A 13,559-nucleotide genomic window follows, 5' to 3' on the forward strand; every position below is an offset into this window, starting at 1 on the left:
ACCTTTGTGCTAAAACACATAAGTGGGCAAGCCAACAAGGTGGTAGACGCATTAAGCAGAAGAGCTTTGTTCTTACAGGAAAGTACAATACAGGTGTTGGGATTCGAACACTTAAAATATTTGTACCAAATCGACACAGACTTCAAGGAAGCCTTTGAAGCCTGTCAGAATCTCGTGCTGAGGAATACAAGTCCATGGTTGGACTACAACTTGCAGGAGGGACTATTGTTTAGAGGAGGACAGTTATGTATCTTGGACTATTCAATGAGAGAAAATATTATAAGGGAAAAACATAGCAGGGGTCTAGCCGATCATTTCGGCATAGACAAAACTTTGGAGCAGCTCGGACACTTCTATTACTGGCCCAGAATGCGCAGGGATGTACAACAATATGTGAACAGGTGTAAAGTATGCCAACTAGTGAAGGGACATAGTCAAAACACTAGACTTTACACACCACTACCTGTTCCAGGTAGGCCATGGGACTCAGTCATCGTTAACTTTGTCTTAGGACTGCCTAGAATGCAGCGAGGATATGACTCAGTGATGGTGGTGGTAGAAAGATTTTCAAAAATGGCACATTTCATCCCTTGTCGAAAAACTAGTGATGCCACTCATGTAGCTCACCTATTTTTCACAGAGATTGTTAGATTACATGGCCTGCCCAAATCTATTATTTCTGATAGGGACGTAAAATTCACAGGACACTTTTGGCGCACCCTATGGAAAAAGTTGGACACACAGTTGAACTTCAGTTCTGCATATCATCTGCAGACTGATGGGCAAACGGAAGTGGTGAACAGGAGTTTGGGAAATTTGTTATGGAGTTTTTCTGGGGACAATTCACGGTTATGGGATCGTGCTCTTGCTCAGGCAGAATTTGCTTATAACGATTCGCCAAATCGTAGCACCAGACACAGTCCATTTCATATCATGTACGACATGCATCCTTGGGGGATACATGAACTGCGAGATTTGGGAAAGTTTGAGCAGAGGAGTGCTGACGAGGAAGATTTTTCTAAAGCGATGAGTGAACTACACGAACGGGTGAAGCTAAAGTTGCAGGACAACGTGCAGAAATATAAACAACAGGCAGATTTAAAGCAGCGAGAAGTCAAATTTAACATATGTGACGAGGTCCTTGCACACTTACGCAAAGAACGGTTTCCTAAGGGCATGTATAATAAGCTAAAATTTAAAAAGATTGGTCGCTGTAAAATTTTGCGTAAGTTCTTAGCCAATGCTTATGAAATTCAGCTACCACCTGATATAGGCATATAACCTATTTTCAATGTGGTAGACCTGTTCCCATATACCACCAACTCAGAGGAAGACGGTGTGGTACGGCCAGAACGAGACACCCAAGTTGGAGACAGTTCTTAGATGAGGCACATGCCTTCGGTTCAGCCCCATGAGATCGAGAAGATTCTAGATACCTAGGTAGCCAAGAAGACTCGCAGGAAGGAGTATCTACGATACCTCATCAAGTGGAAGAACCGTCCAACTGAGGACAATTCGTGGCTTGACGCGGCACAGATACAGAAGGTTGGTTATTCTGTGGAGGAGCTCATGGAACGGAGCCATGACTTTTTCTTACCCCGGGAGCCTGACAGAGTATCATCTAGCTGACAGGACGAGATAAAAGGAAGGCTGTTTGGTCTCCGAAGGGGACGGAGGAGTAATTTTTTGAGTGGATACTGTGGTTGTTTTCTTTTACTTTTATTTGATTATGTTTTCTAAGTTAAATAAACGAACAATAGGTAGGAACAATAGGAAGTAGAACTAATTAAGATAAATGTTTTAAACAATTAGTTTTACTTTTGTAATAATGATGTAAGACAATAAAAGTTCTGTAACAAAACATATGTAACTAGTCATACATAACCAACAACGGTTGGAAAAAATAATGGTTTTCTGACAATTGTTTAAAAGAGGAACAGAACACAGGGAGGCATTCAACTTTCTGAGAAATAAAAAACAAAGTTTTGTAATTTTTGTGCACACATTTCCTCTCCAGCGTCCAAAAGCCATTTACATTATTTATATGAGATTGCATTGATTTTTTTTTTTTATGTACAACACAATTTGTTTGTAGTATTACTTATGGGCATATGGTCCTATATGAGACTGAAGTTACAACGGTTCCAGTAAATGAATGAAATCAAACAGGTTGCAAAGAAACTCAAAGAGAGCGTGCGGTGAAAACCAACCATACAGTCCCCGAGACCATACACACAAGTGAACGTCAAGGAGGCAGAACAATCCGAGTCCAAACAAGTCACAAAGTTCAAGCATTGCCAGGTATGCCAGCGAACAAACATCCACAGTTTCATCTTTAAATTAATACAAACAGGAAAATAGAATTCCTGTACATTCAAATATATGTATATATATATATTGGTCAAAACAAAACCTGTTCTACAATTATACAAACCATGCTGAAAGCTCTGACAAAACTGGGACAAGACACAGCACGGGCTTAGAACCCTCCACCCATTTACAAACACCAGACAGAAAAAGGAACGAATATGTAGACCTACAACCGAAACTGTGTACAGACGGCGGCCCAAAAACTCATTAATGTACAGACTTTAACAAACCCCAACCTAAGGTGCTGAACGAAAGCAACCAGAGGACAGAGAATGACACTACCCGTGTCTAGCTGGAGCAGTTGAACCACCAGGCATCGAAACTCTTCGAGTAGCCATACCTGCAGCAACAACCAATTACAAAGATATCAGAGTCCGACAGTGAAGATAAACAAGGGCATACGACCTAGCAAAAGCAAACCGACTTCAGATATTTACCTGATAGAGGCAAGTTGTGGCCATAGAAACTCCACTAGGTCACCCTGCTCACAAGGAACCTAAACATTAGGTGACTGAGAGAACAAGAGCAAATACTGATAGCATGGAACCAGGAGAACTTACCTTGTGAGTGACGAAGGAGCCAAAGAAAGTTGCCACCGCATTCTGCCCGGATTCGAGGAAGGACGATTAGAAACCAGAAGGTTGTTACCTGGAGCAGCTCAAACCAACAAAAGAATACCACAACCGTGGAAAATTACAGCCATCAATACCGCATGCTAAAAAGAGGCACAGAAACGTAACAGCAAGCCACAAATACACAGTGAACAGTCAGAAGTAAGCATGGACCAGGTGTCACACGGAATTTGTCAAGGGTGCGGGCACGACTGACCTTCCTAGAAGTCTAAGACGTTCTAATGACAAACAAGACAAAATGGAGTGATCTTTCTCTAAATACACCTTTTACAACATGAAAACTACAAGTGTTTAGGCTTACCTTATTCCAAAATGCTGTTGTTGAAGTCCGTTCTTGACGATCCGGATGAGCTCCTCCTTCAAGTCAATTCCTGCAACCACAAACAATCAAACAATTACCAAGCACTTGCATTTCATATAATAAAACATATATTCAACATGCAGACCAAGGAACACATGAAATAACTCATTAACACAAGCTATTGAGAAAAATAAACCAGTTTGTATTAATAACGAAACAAAGAAACTCTTACAACCTGGCCTTGGTGTTGTGCAAGTTCCTCCCAGGGTCCATCAAGGGTTTTCCTCTACTTTGACAAAGCTCACCCTCTCCCAAGTAGAATCAAGTGAAGACAATCTCTCCTCACAAAGGCTCTAATGGAAGACCTAAATCCTGCAGCATTTACCCAAAGAAAATGTATAGCTCCAACCTCTCCTCCCTCTGGCTCAATGTCTTTATTTATAGTGCTGTAAAGAGGTTATTAAGGTCCACCATCAATGGGATAATCCCCCTCTTTGGGTGGGATAGCTCCCTTATTGATGGGATAAGTTCCCCCTTAATAGAGATACATGAACCAACTGGAGGCGCATCCATTTCATCAAACCGACCTCTAGAATGTTCTAGAAGTAACCACAAGTAACTTTTTCAAGATAAAACTCGCGAATTTTGCCTTTTACAGAGGGACGCACCTGTCCCTTAACATACAGAGCGTCCATGGACGCAGATTTTGTGAACATGGTCAGCGTCCCCGCAGGTAAGGCTAGAGAGAACCTGCGACCCCAGAGATAAACATAGTTTTTACAAGACTTTCTCTCTTCTTTGAGTTTGAGATGGATAACAGAGGCATGAGACTTGCCTAAGAGGGTAGCATGACTGTTGATTTGAGCCATACTAACTGTAAGTAGTCAAGGTGACATTTTTTAGTGTAACAGATTGCCCCCTAAAGTGCGAAGCCTGGAATAGAGTAGGGTTTTGTAATTCTAGGAAGGGTGAAGCGCTTTATCATTTCAAGGATTGTCTTGTGGATGGCCTGGTTGGAACCTGCAATTTTCAACACAAAATACATGGATAAGATTATATCATCACTGAGGTAGGCATTCCTATACTCAGATTCAAAACTTTAACTAATGGACTAACTATTCTGATACAGGAATGATCTTGCAGTACATCATTTTTATAGACTTTTGTAGACACAGTATGGACGCAGCCATCTGTTTATGATTAGTCTACATAGATAATGAATACAAAACTCCTCGCAGCCTGGATGGTAGAAACTAGATCCAGGGTCTTCACTTCTACTTCCCGAATTGGTACGATTCTAGCCATGTGATTAAATGATTCGATGTCGAACATGGTAGAAACCACTTGATTACCAGTCAATGATGTAAACTGTTAACAAGCATGAGAGAAACCACCAGTAATGTCAATGGTTCTCAAAGTACCAAGCACAACCCGTGAAATGTGAATAGATGTTTTGATGTCGAACACTTCACGGAATCCTTTGATCGAAAGTCAATGATGTAAACTGACGTCAAAGGCGAGAAACCTACCATTGATGCATGCAGACTTCAAGGTACTGTCGATTCCTAAGTCATCTTTCTAGATAATGTGTCGATGTCGATAGAAAGCGACCCGTTGCAGGCAAGCCCACAACACGAAATCATTGTTCAAGTTGAAGAAATGTTGCTGTAAGGACTGACTCAGGGATGGTCAAATGGATGACAAGTATTTTGCAGATGAAAGTTTTGCTTGCAGACCTCTTGAACACATAACGACACAACAGATGGCTTGGTGACGAATAACTCAAAGTTAATCCCCGAAACCCGGTTAAAGACTTTCAAAGTGATTTGGTCAACTGTGAGGTAAAAGATTTCCCAACCCAGGTGAATGAAAAAGTGTCGTGTTCAAGAGTGGTAATAAAGTTTCTTTTGAGACAAAAGGTAACAAACAGGTTCATTCTTCTCTCTTTTCCCCCACCATTTCTGGCAAGTACCTCTTTATTTTTAACAAGCTTGAGGAGGATAACATATGCTTGATTATAAGCTCATCCTTCGGACGAGTCCAACCTAGTTTAAATTCGAACCCTAGGAAGGAGTGGTTCGTTCCTGTTTGTAATTGAACAGGTCCTCTACTGTAAAAGTTTAACGAGCCCAGTATAGGAGAAACTCGGCGTTTTTCAATTTTAGAGAGTCTGAAAAAACTAAAGGAGACTCCACGTTGAACTTTTTCGTACATTTGTGTCCCTCAAGCCCGAAAAAGTATAAAATAATACCTGGGGGAACCGCTTGATCTTGCGATCAAGGAGTACTTTCATAATAGTGTCGTTGACCTGAAAAGTAAAAAGCGATCAAGGACACGTCGTTTTATTTCCTTATCGAGTTTGAAACGACAAAAACCCGGCAATCTTTTCCTGATTTTACGGTCAGAAAAGAGCTATAAGGGGACCGTCTTTTAATTCCGTTTTAACGAGTGTAAAAGAAACGCTCGGCGATCTTTTCATATTTTAGGAGTCAGAAAAGGGCTTAAAAGATGACTCTGAGGTTTCACTTTTTCGTAAGTTTTAACGAGTTCGAAAAAGGGATAAAAATGTACTCATGGTTTTCACTTTTTCGTAAGTTTTAATGAGTTCGAAAAAGGGATAAAAATGTACTCATATGGCCGACTTTCAATTTAATTTACGAGCAGGAAAAGACGGAATGAACTCGACATTTTTCATTTGTTTTACGAGAATGAAAGATAGCAAAATAATCTCGGTATTTTCATGAGTTTAACGAGTCTTGAAAATAACTGAAATTGACTTGAGATAGGTTTCATTTTTACAAAAGCTTGAAACAAAGAAAAACTATGCTTCAGAGTAGTTTCATTTTTTCACAAGCTCGAAACAGAGAGAAAACTGTGCTTGATGCCCCCTAAGCATGATTGCTAGAGCGCATGCCCCCCAGCTTCATTTCATTCAACCAGTTGGATGAAATGAAGGTTCATGAACGAGATCATTTGAAAGACTCGACCTAAAACTGTAAGAAAATTATGCAAAAACTGAAATAACTAACCTAAACGTACAACCTAACATCTATGAGGTCTAGTCAAACTCTCGACTCAATTAGAGGAGGATTTGTTTCATTTTTTAACGAGCTTGACACAGGAAAAGAACTATGCTCGGATTCAGTTTCATGTTTATGCAAGCTTGAAACGAAAAACTATGCTTGTTGCAAGTTCACATGCCCCCGGCATAATGATGCAAATCAAGGTACATGCCCCCCAAGCTTCATTGCATTCAATGAGGTGGATGGAATGAAGCTTTACTTTCAAAATCTTGGAAAGACTCGTGGGAGTTGTTTCATTTTTTAGTGAGCTTGACACAAGACAAGGAACTATGCTCATAACTACTTTCTACAATCTACCTAACAAAAAACTATACTCTAAAAAACCTTGATTCATTTTTTAACGAGCTTGACACAAGACAAGGAACTGTGCTCTAGAAACCTTGATTCATTTTTTAATGAGCTTGACACAAGACAAGGAACTATGCTCATAACTACTCTCTACAATCTACCTACTTAACCTACCCTTGTTTCATTTTTTAACGAGCTTGACACAAGACAAGGAACTATGCTCAAAAAGTTCGCATGCCCCCAGCATAATGATGCGAAATGAGGTACATGCCCCCCAGGCTTCATTGCATTCAACCGGCTGGATGAAATGAAGGTTTACTTTCAATATTTAACTTGAAAAGGGAGTTGTTTCATTTTTAAAGAGGTTGACACAAGAAAAGAACTATCCTCATACCTGATTCATTTTTTTAACAAGGTTGACTCAGTAACAGGAACTATCCTCAAACCTGATTCATTTTTTAACGAGGTTGACTCAGTAATAGGAATTGTCCTCAAACTAGCCTATTTCATTTTTTAACGAGGTTGATACAGGAAAAAACTATCCTCGTACCTGATTCATTTTTTAACGAGGTTGACTCAGTAACAGGAACTATCCTCATACCCGATTCATTTTTTAACGAGGTTGACTCAGTAACAGGAACTATCCTCAAACACACTTACTTTCTACAATCTACCTGACCTAAAAACTAGCTGATTCATTTTTTAATGAGGTTGACTCAGTAAAAGAACTGTCCTCATGACAACCTGTTTCATTTTTTAACGAGGTTAATACAAGAAAAAACTATCCTCGTAACATTGATCATGGCTTCCAACTGGAGGAAAGACATGTCAATGGACACACCTTGATCATGGCTTCCAAGAGGTCTTCATCCGAAGGAAGAATACTTCTTGGGAAGGAACACATGTCAAGGGACTCAAAAGGGATAAGAACATCGTGTTCAAGTAATCCCATAGAGTTTTCCATGTCAATTACCGGAGCTAAATCAAAGGAAGATGAGCAAACAGTGAGAGGCTCACTTACATCGGTAACTGAAATCATGGGACCGGTTGCCACATAATTAACCCGTGGCAGGGTAGATACCACTTTAGAATCAGGAACATTTAGGGGTGTCATATTATTGGTAGTTGAAAAAAGACTAGGGAACGAAAGCTGGTCTACAGTCACAATACTGCCATTGTGAGGGAAAGACATCACGCGAAAGAGTGTCGATACGACAGCTTTCATTGCATAAACATAGTCTCGCCCAAGGAGTAAATTGAAATCCAAGGGACCTCGAACTACCATAAGATCAACACAAACAGTTTTACCTTCCAAGGTAATAGAAAACTTAGGAAGGATCCCTAAAGGTTCACTAATTGTTCTGTTAAAAGCTTTCAGATTCTGCGTAATAGGCGCAAGCTGAGGGGAACCCAAAGCTTTCCAAACAGCTGAGGATAAAATACTAACAGAAGCACCTTCATCTACCTGAGTACGATGTATGTCCCTACCACCAGCCTTGACAATGATTTGGAAAGGGATGGAGGAAGGAAGACGAGGTTCTGTCAGTCTATTCCAATCAAAGGAAAAGACCTCAGTACTTGGAGGGGGTTCTGTAGAAATAGGTGAAATGCCCCCCGGCATAGAAGAATCCGATGTAACAAGAAGAACATCAGCGGTATGAAATTTACTCTCGAAAAGGAGAGTGTGATCGACCGAATGTGAAATTGAATCGACCACTTGATCAACTAATGGATCATCAACCTGAGTGACATGAGTTTCACTCTCCAATGGGAGAGTGTGATCGACTGTACTTGAATTTAGATCAATCACTCCGTCAGTTGACGGTAGGTTGGGAGAAAGTTTACGGTAACCAGTTGGAAATTCTTGCTGTGGAACAGTAAGGTTTTCCAACAATGTTGAGGCTTCATCCATGTGAGGGAAAATGTGAGTTTGATGACTCCCTTTGCATAACTTACAAGGAAACCTAACTTTACCCTTTTTCCCAGGAACCTGACTATCACTGGTTGATGGATCAATGGAAAGTTGATGAGATTTTTCTGACCATACTTCCAAGACCTTTGGAATACCAGGACAATTGACAAGGAAGTGGTCACCCTTACAAAGCCTGCAAGGGTATTTGGGTTTACGATGCATGTCGGAATTTTCCTCAACACAACTAACACTTACAGCCATGGTTGGTTGGTTGACTTCTTTCTTATCTTGCTTCTTCTTCTTCTTCTTCTTCTTCCCTTTCTTCTTCTTCTTAGCCTCCTGGTTACTAGCATCAAGGCTTTTACCAGGCGAAGAGGAAGAAATGGAGGAAGAAAAATTAGGCGAAGAAGGTAAAGGGTCAATAGAAAGTTGGTGATGTTGAGATGGTGAACTCTGTTGAGGTGAAGCATCCGGTTGAGATGGAACAATTGGAGTATTTTGGGCCAACGAAGTTGAAAATAACCATATCGGTAAACCTATTGTAAATCCAGGTAATGACAAAGTAGCCATATAAGGAGGACCAACATTTCCAAAGTAAGGAAAAGTACTAGGATTCTCATTAGGAGGGGTTCCTAGGTTGATAAATTCCGGAACATTTGCCATTATATTCAACTTCAGTGATTTTTATTAACAATTTAAAACTAAAATTAACAATTCACAATTCACACTTAACAACTAAAATTCACAATTCACACCTATGGTCTCTAAAAGTAAAAACAAACAAATTAACACGCGCTATCAAATCTAGGAGTCAAACCATACACAAACAGTAGCCTTCCGGACCGAAAACACTAGTTGGTGATGAAGCCCAACATCGCCGAATTCAGTACAGAAGTGGTGGGTGGAACAGTTACCCCGGCAACCTGCTTAATGAATAGACCGGCACAAGTTCCTCCACTTTAACCGTCTCGAAGTGAAGTGAACCCCCCGGAAAATCCAAGTGAGTATAACCGACGTCTGCTCCAGGTACAGTGGGACCTTCCCTCCACCGTCACCTCGGTAGAACCCTAAAGATTATGGTCACTAAGGTCACCAACAGTAACAAACACACCTGGGGGAACAGTCTAAACTCCGACAGCACGCAAGGGCAGAGTAGCAAGCTCAATCCCCTTACCGGCTCCTTGACAACAATCCAAGGTTTACCGATAAGTGACCCCTGGCTCCTCGACAATGGTTAATCCGAGGTTTACCGTTTGTAATACGTACTGTCTGGCGTCGTTCCCAACGAGGGGGGAATGATCCCCTCACTGGTTCGGACACGAGCTCGTGCTTCTCCTTTAAGAGGAGCTTTCCCAGAGTGCAATTGAAACAATTGGATTTATTCTACTCAAGATAAACTATCTGTTTGGTTTTGTAGTCTTGGAGAGTTAAGTACTCACCTACTCCAAGACCCTAGCCTAAGCTATGTTGGTGTTTCAGAGCCCTAGAAATGTAAAAATTACTAGATGAATTTTAATTAAGCGCTGTGTTATTAAGGCTGTTATTACTCAAATGGGTAAATGGAGATGAAACCAATGGTGTTATGACCCGACTCAACTGAATGTAATCAAATATGATAATGCAATCCTTTCAATTCGATGAATCCTAACTAGAGTAAGGAGAGAGTTTCCATTCACTTCCAACAATGCAAAAAATTGATCATTAAGAGAAAATTTAACAAATTCTCTAATGCACTAATTTCATCAAGAAAAATTAATGCAAATCAATTCCAAACCAATTTTTATTTTTATTTTTGTGTAAATTCAAATCAAAGAAAGCTGATCTAAATCTACGATTGATTTTTCAGAATGTAAACTATGCAATTGTAATCTATGCACAATTCACATGAAAAGTATGCAAATGTAATCTATGCACATTTTTCATTCATATTCCGAAAAGGAGAATTCTAATTATGCAAATGTAATCTAAGCAAGAGAATTCTCAAACACAAGATGATTCTAATGTAATCTAAGAACCAATCAAGTGCAAGTTGAGAAAATTGGGTGAGAGTTCCAAAGATCAAAAAATAAAAACACTCAAAGGCGATTAACACTCATACACAATAAGGGGGAAATTTTTTTGCAAAAACACAAGCAAAAAGATGCAAAATTGTGAAAAGAACTGAGAGAAATCTCCAAGTAATGATCAAAGGAAAATAAATCAAGAATTTCTCAAAAAGAGACTCAAAACACCCAATTGATGAAAGCTAAGAGCAGGAACAAGCTTAGGTGAAAATTTTTGACAGGGTACTAAAGGATCTGGGCAGAAAACACTAAGAAAAAACAAAATCTAAAAGCAATTAAAGCAAAAAATGGAGTTTTCCTAAATTTTTACAGGAAGACGCAGGCAACCCGTTAGAACAGGCGCGGGCCCGCTCTGTGCAATCGGCAACAGCGCGTCCAAAGACGCACTGTGCAGTACTCAGAGGGTGCGTCCTTCTGGAAAAGTTAAGAAAAACCAAATCTAACTAAATCTAAAGCTAAGCCACCCAAATACTAATTCTCACAGTCAAAAACCAGAAAATAAAAATGATTTTCTCAAAGCAAAGTTCATATAAAGGAAAAGACTCTCTCATTAATGGATTCCCTAGCGGAGTCGCCAATTTGTCACACGGAATTTGTCAAGGGTGCGGGCACGACTGACCTTCCTAGAAGTCTAAGACGTTCTAATGACAAACAAGACAAAATGGAGTGATCTTTCTCTAAATACACCTTTTACAACATGAAAACTACAAGTGTTTAGGCTTACCTTATTCCAAAATGCTGTTGTTGAAGTCCGTTCTTGACGATCCGGATGAGCTCCTCCTTCAAGTCAATTCCTGCAACCACAAACAATCAAACAATTACCAAGCACTTGCATTTCATATAATAAAACATATATTCAACATGCAGACCAAGGAACACATGAAATAACTCATTAACACAAGCTATTGAGAAAAATAAACCAGTTTGTATTAATAACGAAACAAAGAAACTCTTACAACCTGGCCTTGGTGTTGTGCAAGTTCCTCCCAGGGTCCATCAAGGGTTTTCCTCTACTTTGACAAAGCTCACCCTCTCCCAAGTAGAATCAAGTGAAGACAATCTCTCCTCACAAAGGCTCTAATGGAAGACCTAAATCCTGCAGCATTTACCCAAAGAAAATGTATAGCTCCAACCTCTCCTCCCTCTGGCTCAATGTCTTTATTTATAGTGCTGTAAAGAGGTTATTCAGGTCCACCATCAATGGGATAATCCCCCTCTTTGGGTGGGATAACTCCCTTATTGATGGGATAAGTTCCCCCTTAATAGAGATACATGAACCAACTGGAGGCGCATCCATTTCATCAAACCGACCTCTAGAATGTTCTAGAAGTAACCACAAGTAACTTTTTCAAGATAAAACTCGCGAATTTTGCCTTTTACAGAGGGACGCACCTGTCCCTTAACATACAGAGCGTCCATGGACGCAGATTTTGTGAACATGGTCAGCGTCCCCGTAGGTAAGGCTAGAGAGAACCTGCGACCCCAGAGATAAACATAGTTTTTACAAGACTTTCTCTCTTCTTTGAGTTTGAGATGGATAACAGAGGCATGAGACTTGCCTAATTGGGTAGCATGACTGTTGATTTGAGCCATACTAACTGTAAGTAGTCAAGGTGACATTTTTTAGTGTAACACCAGGCAAAGACGGAACCTACCTTGTTGATATGGATATTTCCGGACAAAGAGGAGAGACCTTTAGCTTGAAACCCTGAACCAGAGGGCGTAATGGCGAAACCCCATACTGAAACCACCAGAAACCACCAAGAATGCAGAGCTCACAGAACTGAAGGAATGGACAAGCGAATGACTCAAGTGAGGGTTTGATCGCCCATACCAAGGTAGGCTCGAGAATCCCAAGGGAGGACATTTGTCAAACAACTGGAGCCAAAAGTACCAATAACCTGTGCGGGTACCGAGGACCAAATCCCTATCATTAAAATCAACCGCCAGCGAATCAACCTTACACCAAAATCTGCTATTCATTATTAATTGTTGCTTTATTCCCACATTAATAACTGTGGGATGTGTGTTACGTAGGCTGGACTCATCAAATATCTATGTTTTGCGGTATAATGGAAGAGTTTATATTTTTTGTTTTAGTTTTTTATGTCTTTCTTGGCTTGATATAATATATATTTTTTTTGTTTTTATTAGAACGGTCTAGTACAATATTTGGTTAAGATTAAATTTGAGTTCAATTCAATTATTTCCACTTGATTTTTGATTTTTGAAACACAAATCCTTATCTCTTGGAAAAGGTTTTGTTCATTAAATCTTCTGATGAATCTTAACACCATTTCAATGACCATTTTTTTTTTGGGTTCATATGTTATTGCAGCCAAAACTTATGATGCTTCTTTTCTACCATCCAAAAGCCACATGTCATTTCATAAAACCTATCAGAGTTTTTAAACATTTTTCCATGCCAAAATCATGATAACCCATACCATTGGACTCGATATGTCATACATTCCAATTAATCATAATATCAGATTCATTCAGCTATTAAGATTTTTGTAGCAAATATGCTTGGAAGTTCTGAAAGGGTCCACACCCTATTGGTTTCAAGGCTCTAATACATAGAAATCACAACGAAATGATATTTCTCTTAATTGTTTACTTCTCCCTATTCTCCCTATAATGTAAAACCTCACATTATAAATGCAAGTAATTTCATTATATTTTGTTTTCTCGTTTTGCTAAAGAATTATATCATTTGATATTAATAAGTATTTATGTTAGTCAATTCGGTATCCAACAATTTTTCATAAAGTATATATCCAAGATTTTTTCATAAAGTATATATATGATGGTTGAATATGTATCCAAGATGGGTGATACCAAATTAACAAAGGATTTGTGTTCAAAATAAAAGAATTTGGGGCATTTTCTTTCTCCTCCCAAAGGGAA

General features: G+C 39.5%; 1 pseudogene; it reads right to left on the reverse strand.

Moving 5' to 3' along the window:
• Positions 1 to 2,424: 2,424 nt before the first annotated feature.
• The window catches only part of LOC149209375 ((+)-alpha-pinene synthase, chloroplastic-like), a 33,501-nt pseudogene continuing 22,366 nt past the window's right edge, over positions 2,425 to 13,559 (reverse strand).

Source organism: Pinus tabuliformis, chromosome 1_2, assembly GCF_031772625.1.
Source record: "Pinus tabuliformis cultivar Carrire ecotype Pingquan chromosome 1_2, CPIR1, whole genome shotgun sequence".
Lineage (NCBI taxonomy): Eukaryota > Viridiplantae > Streptophyta > Pinopsida > Pinales > Pinaceae > Pinus > Pinus tabuliformis.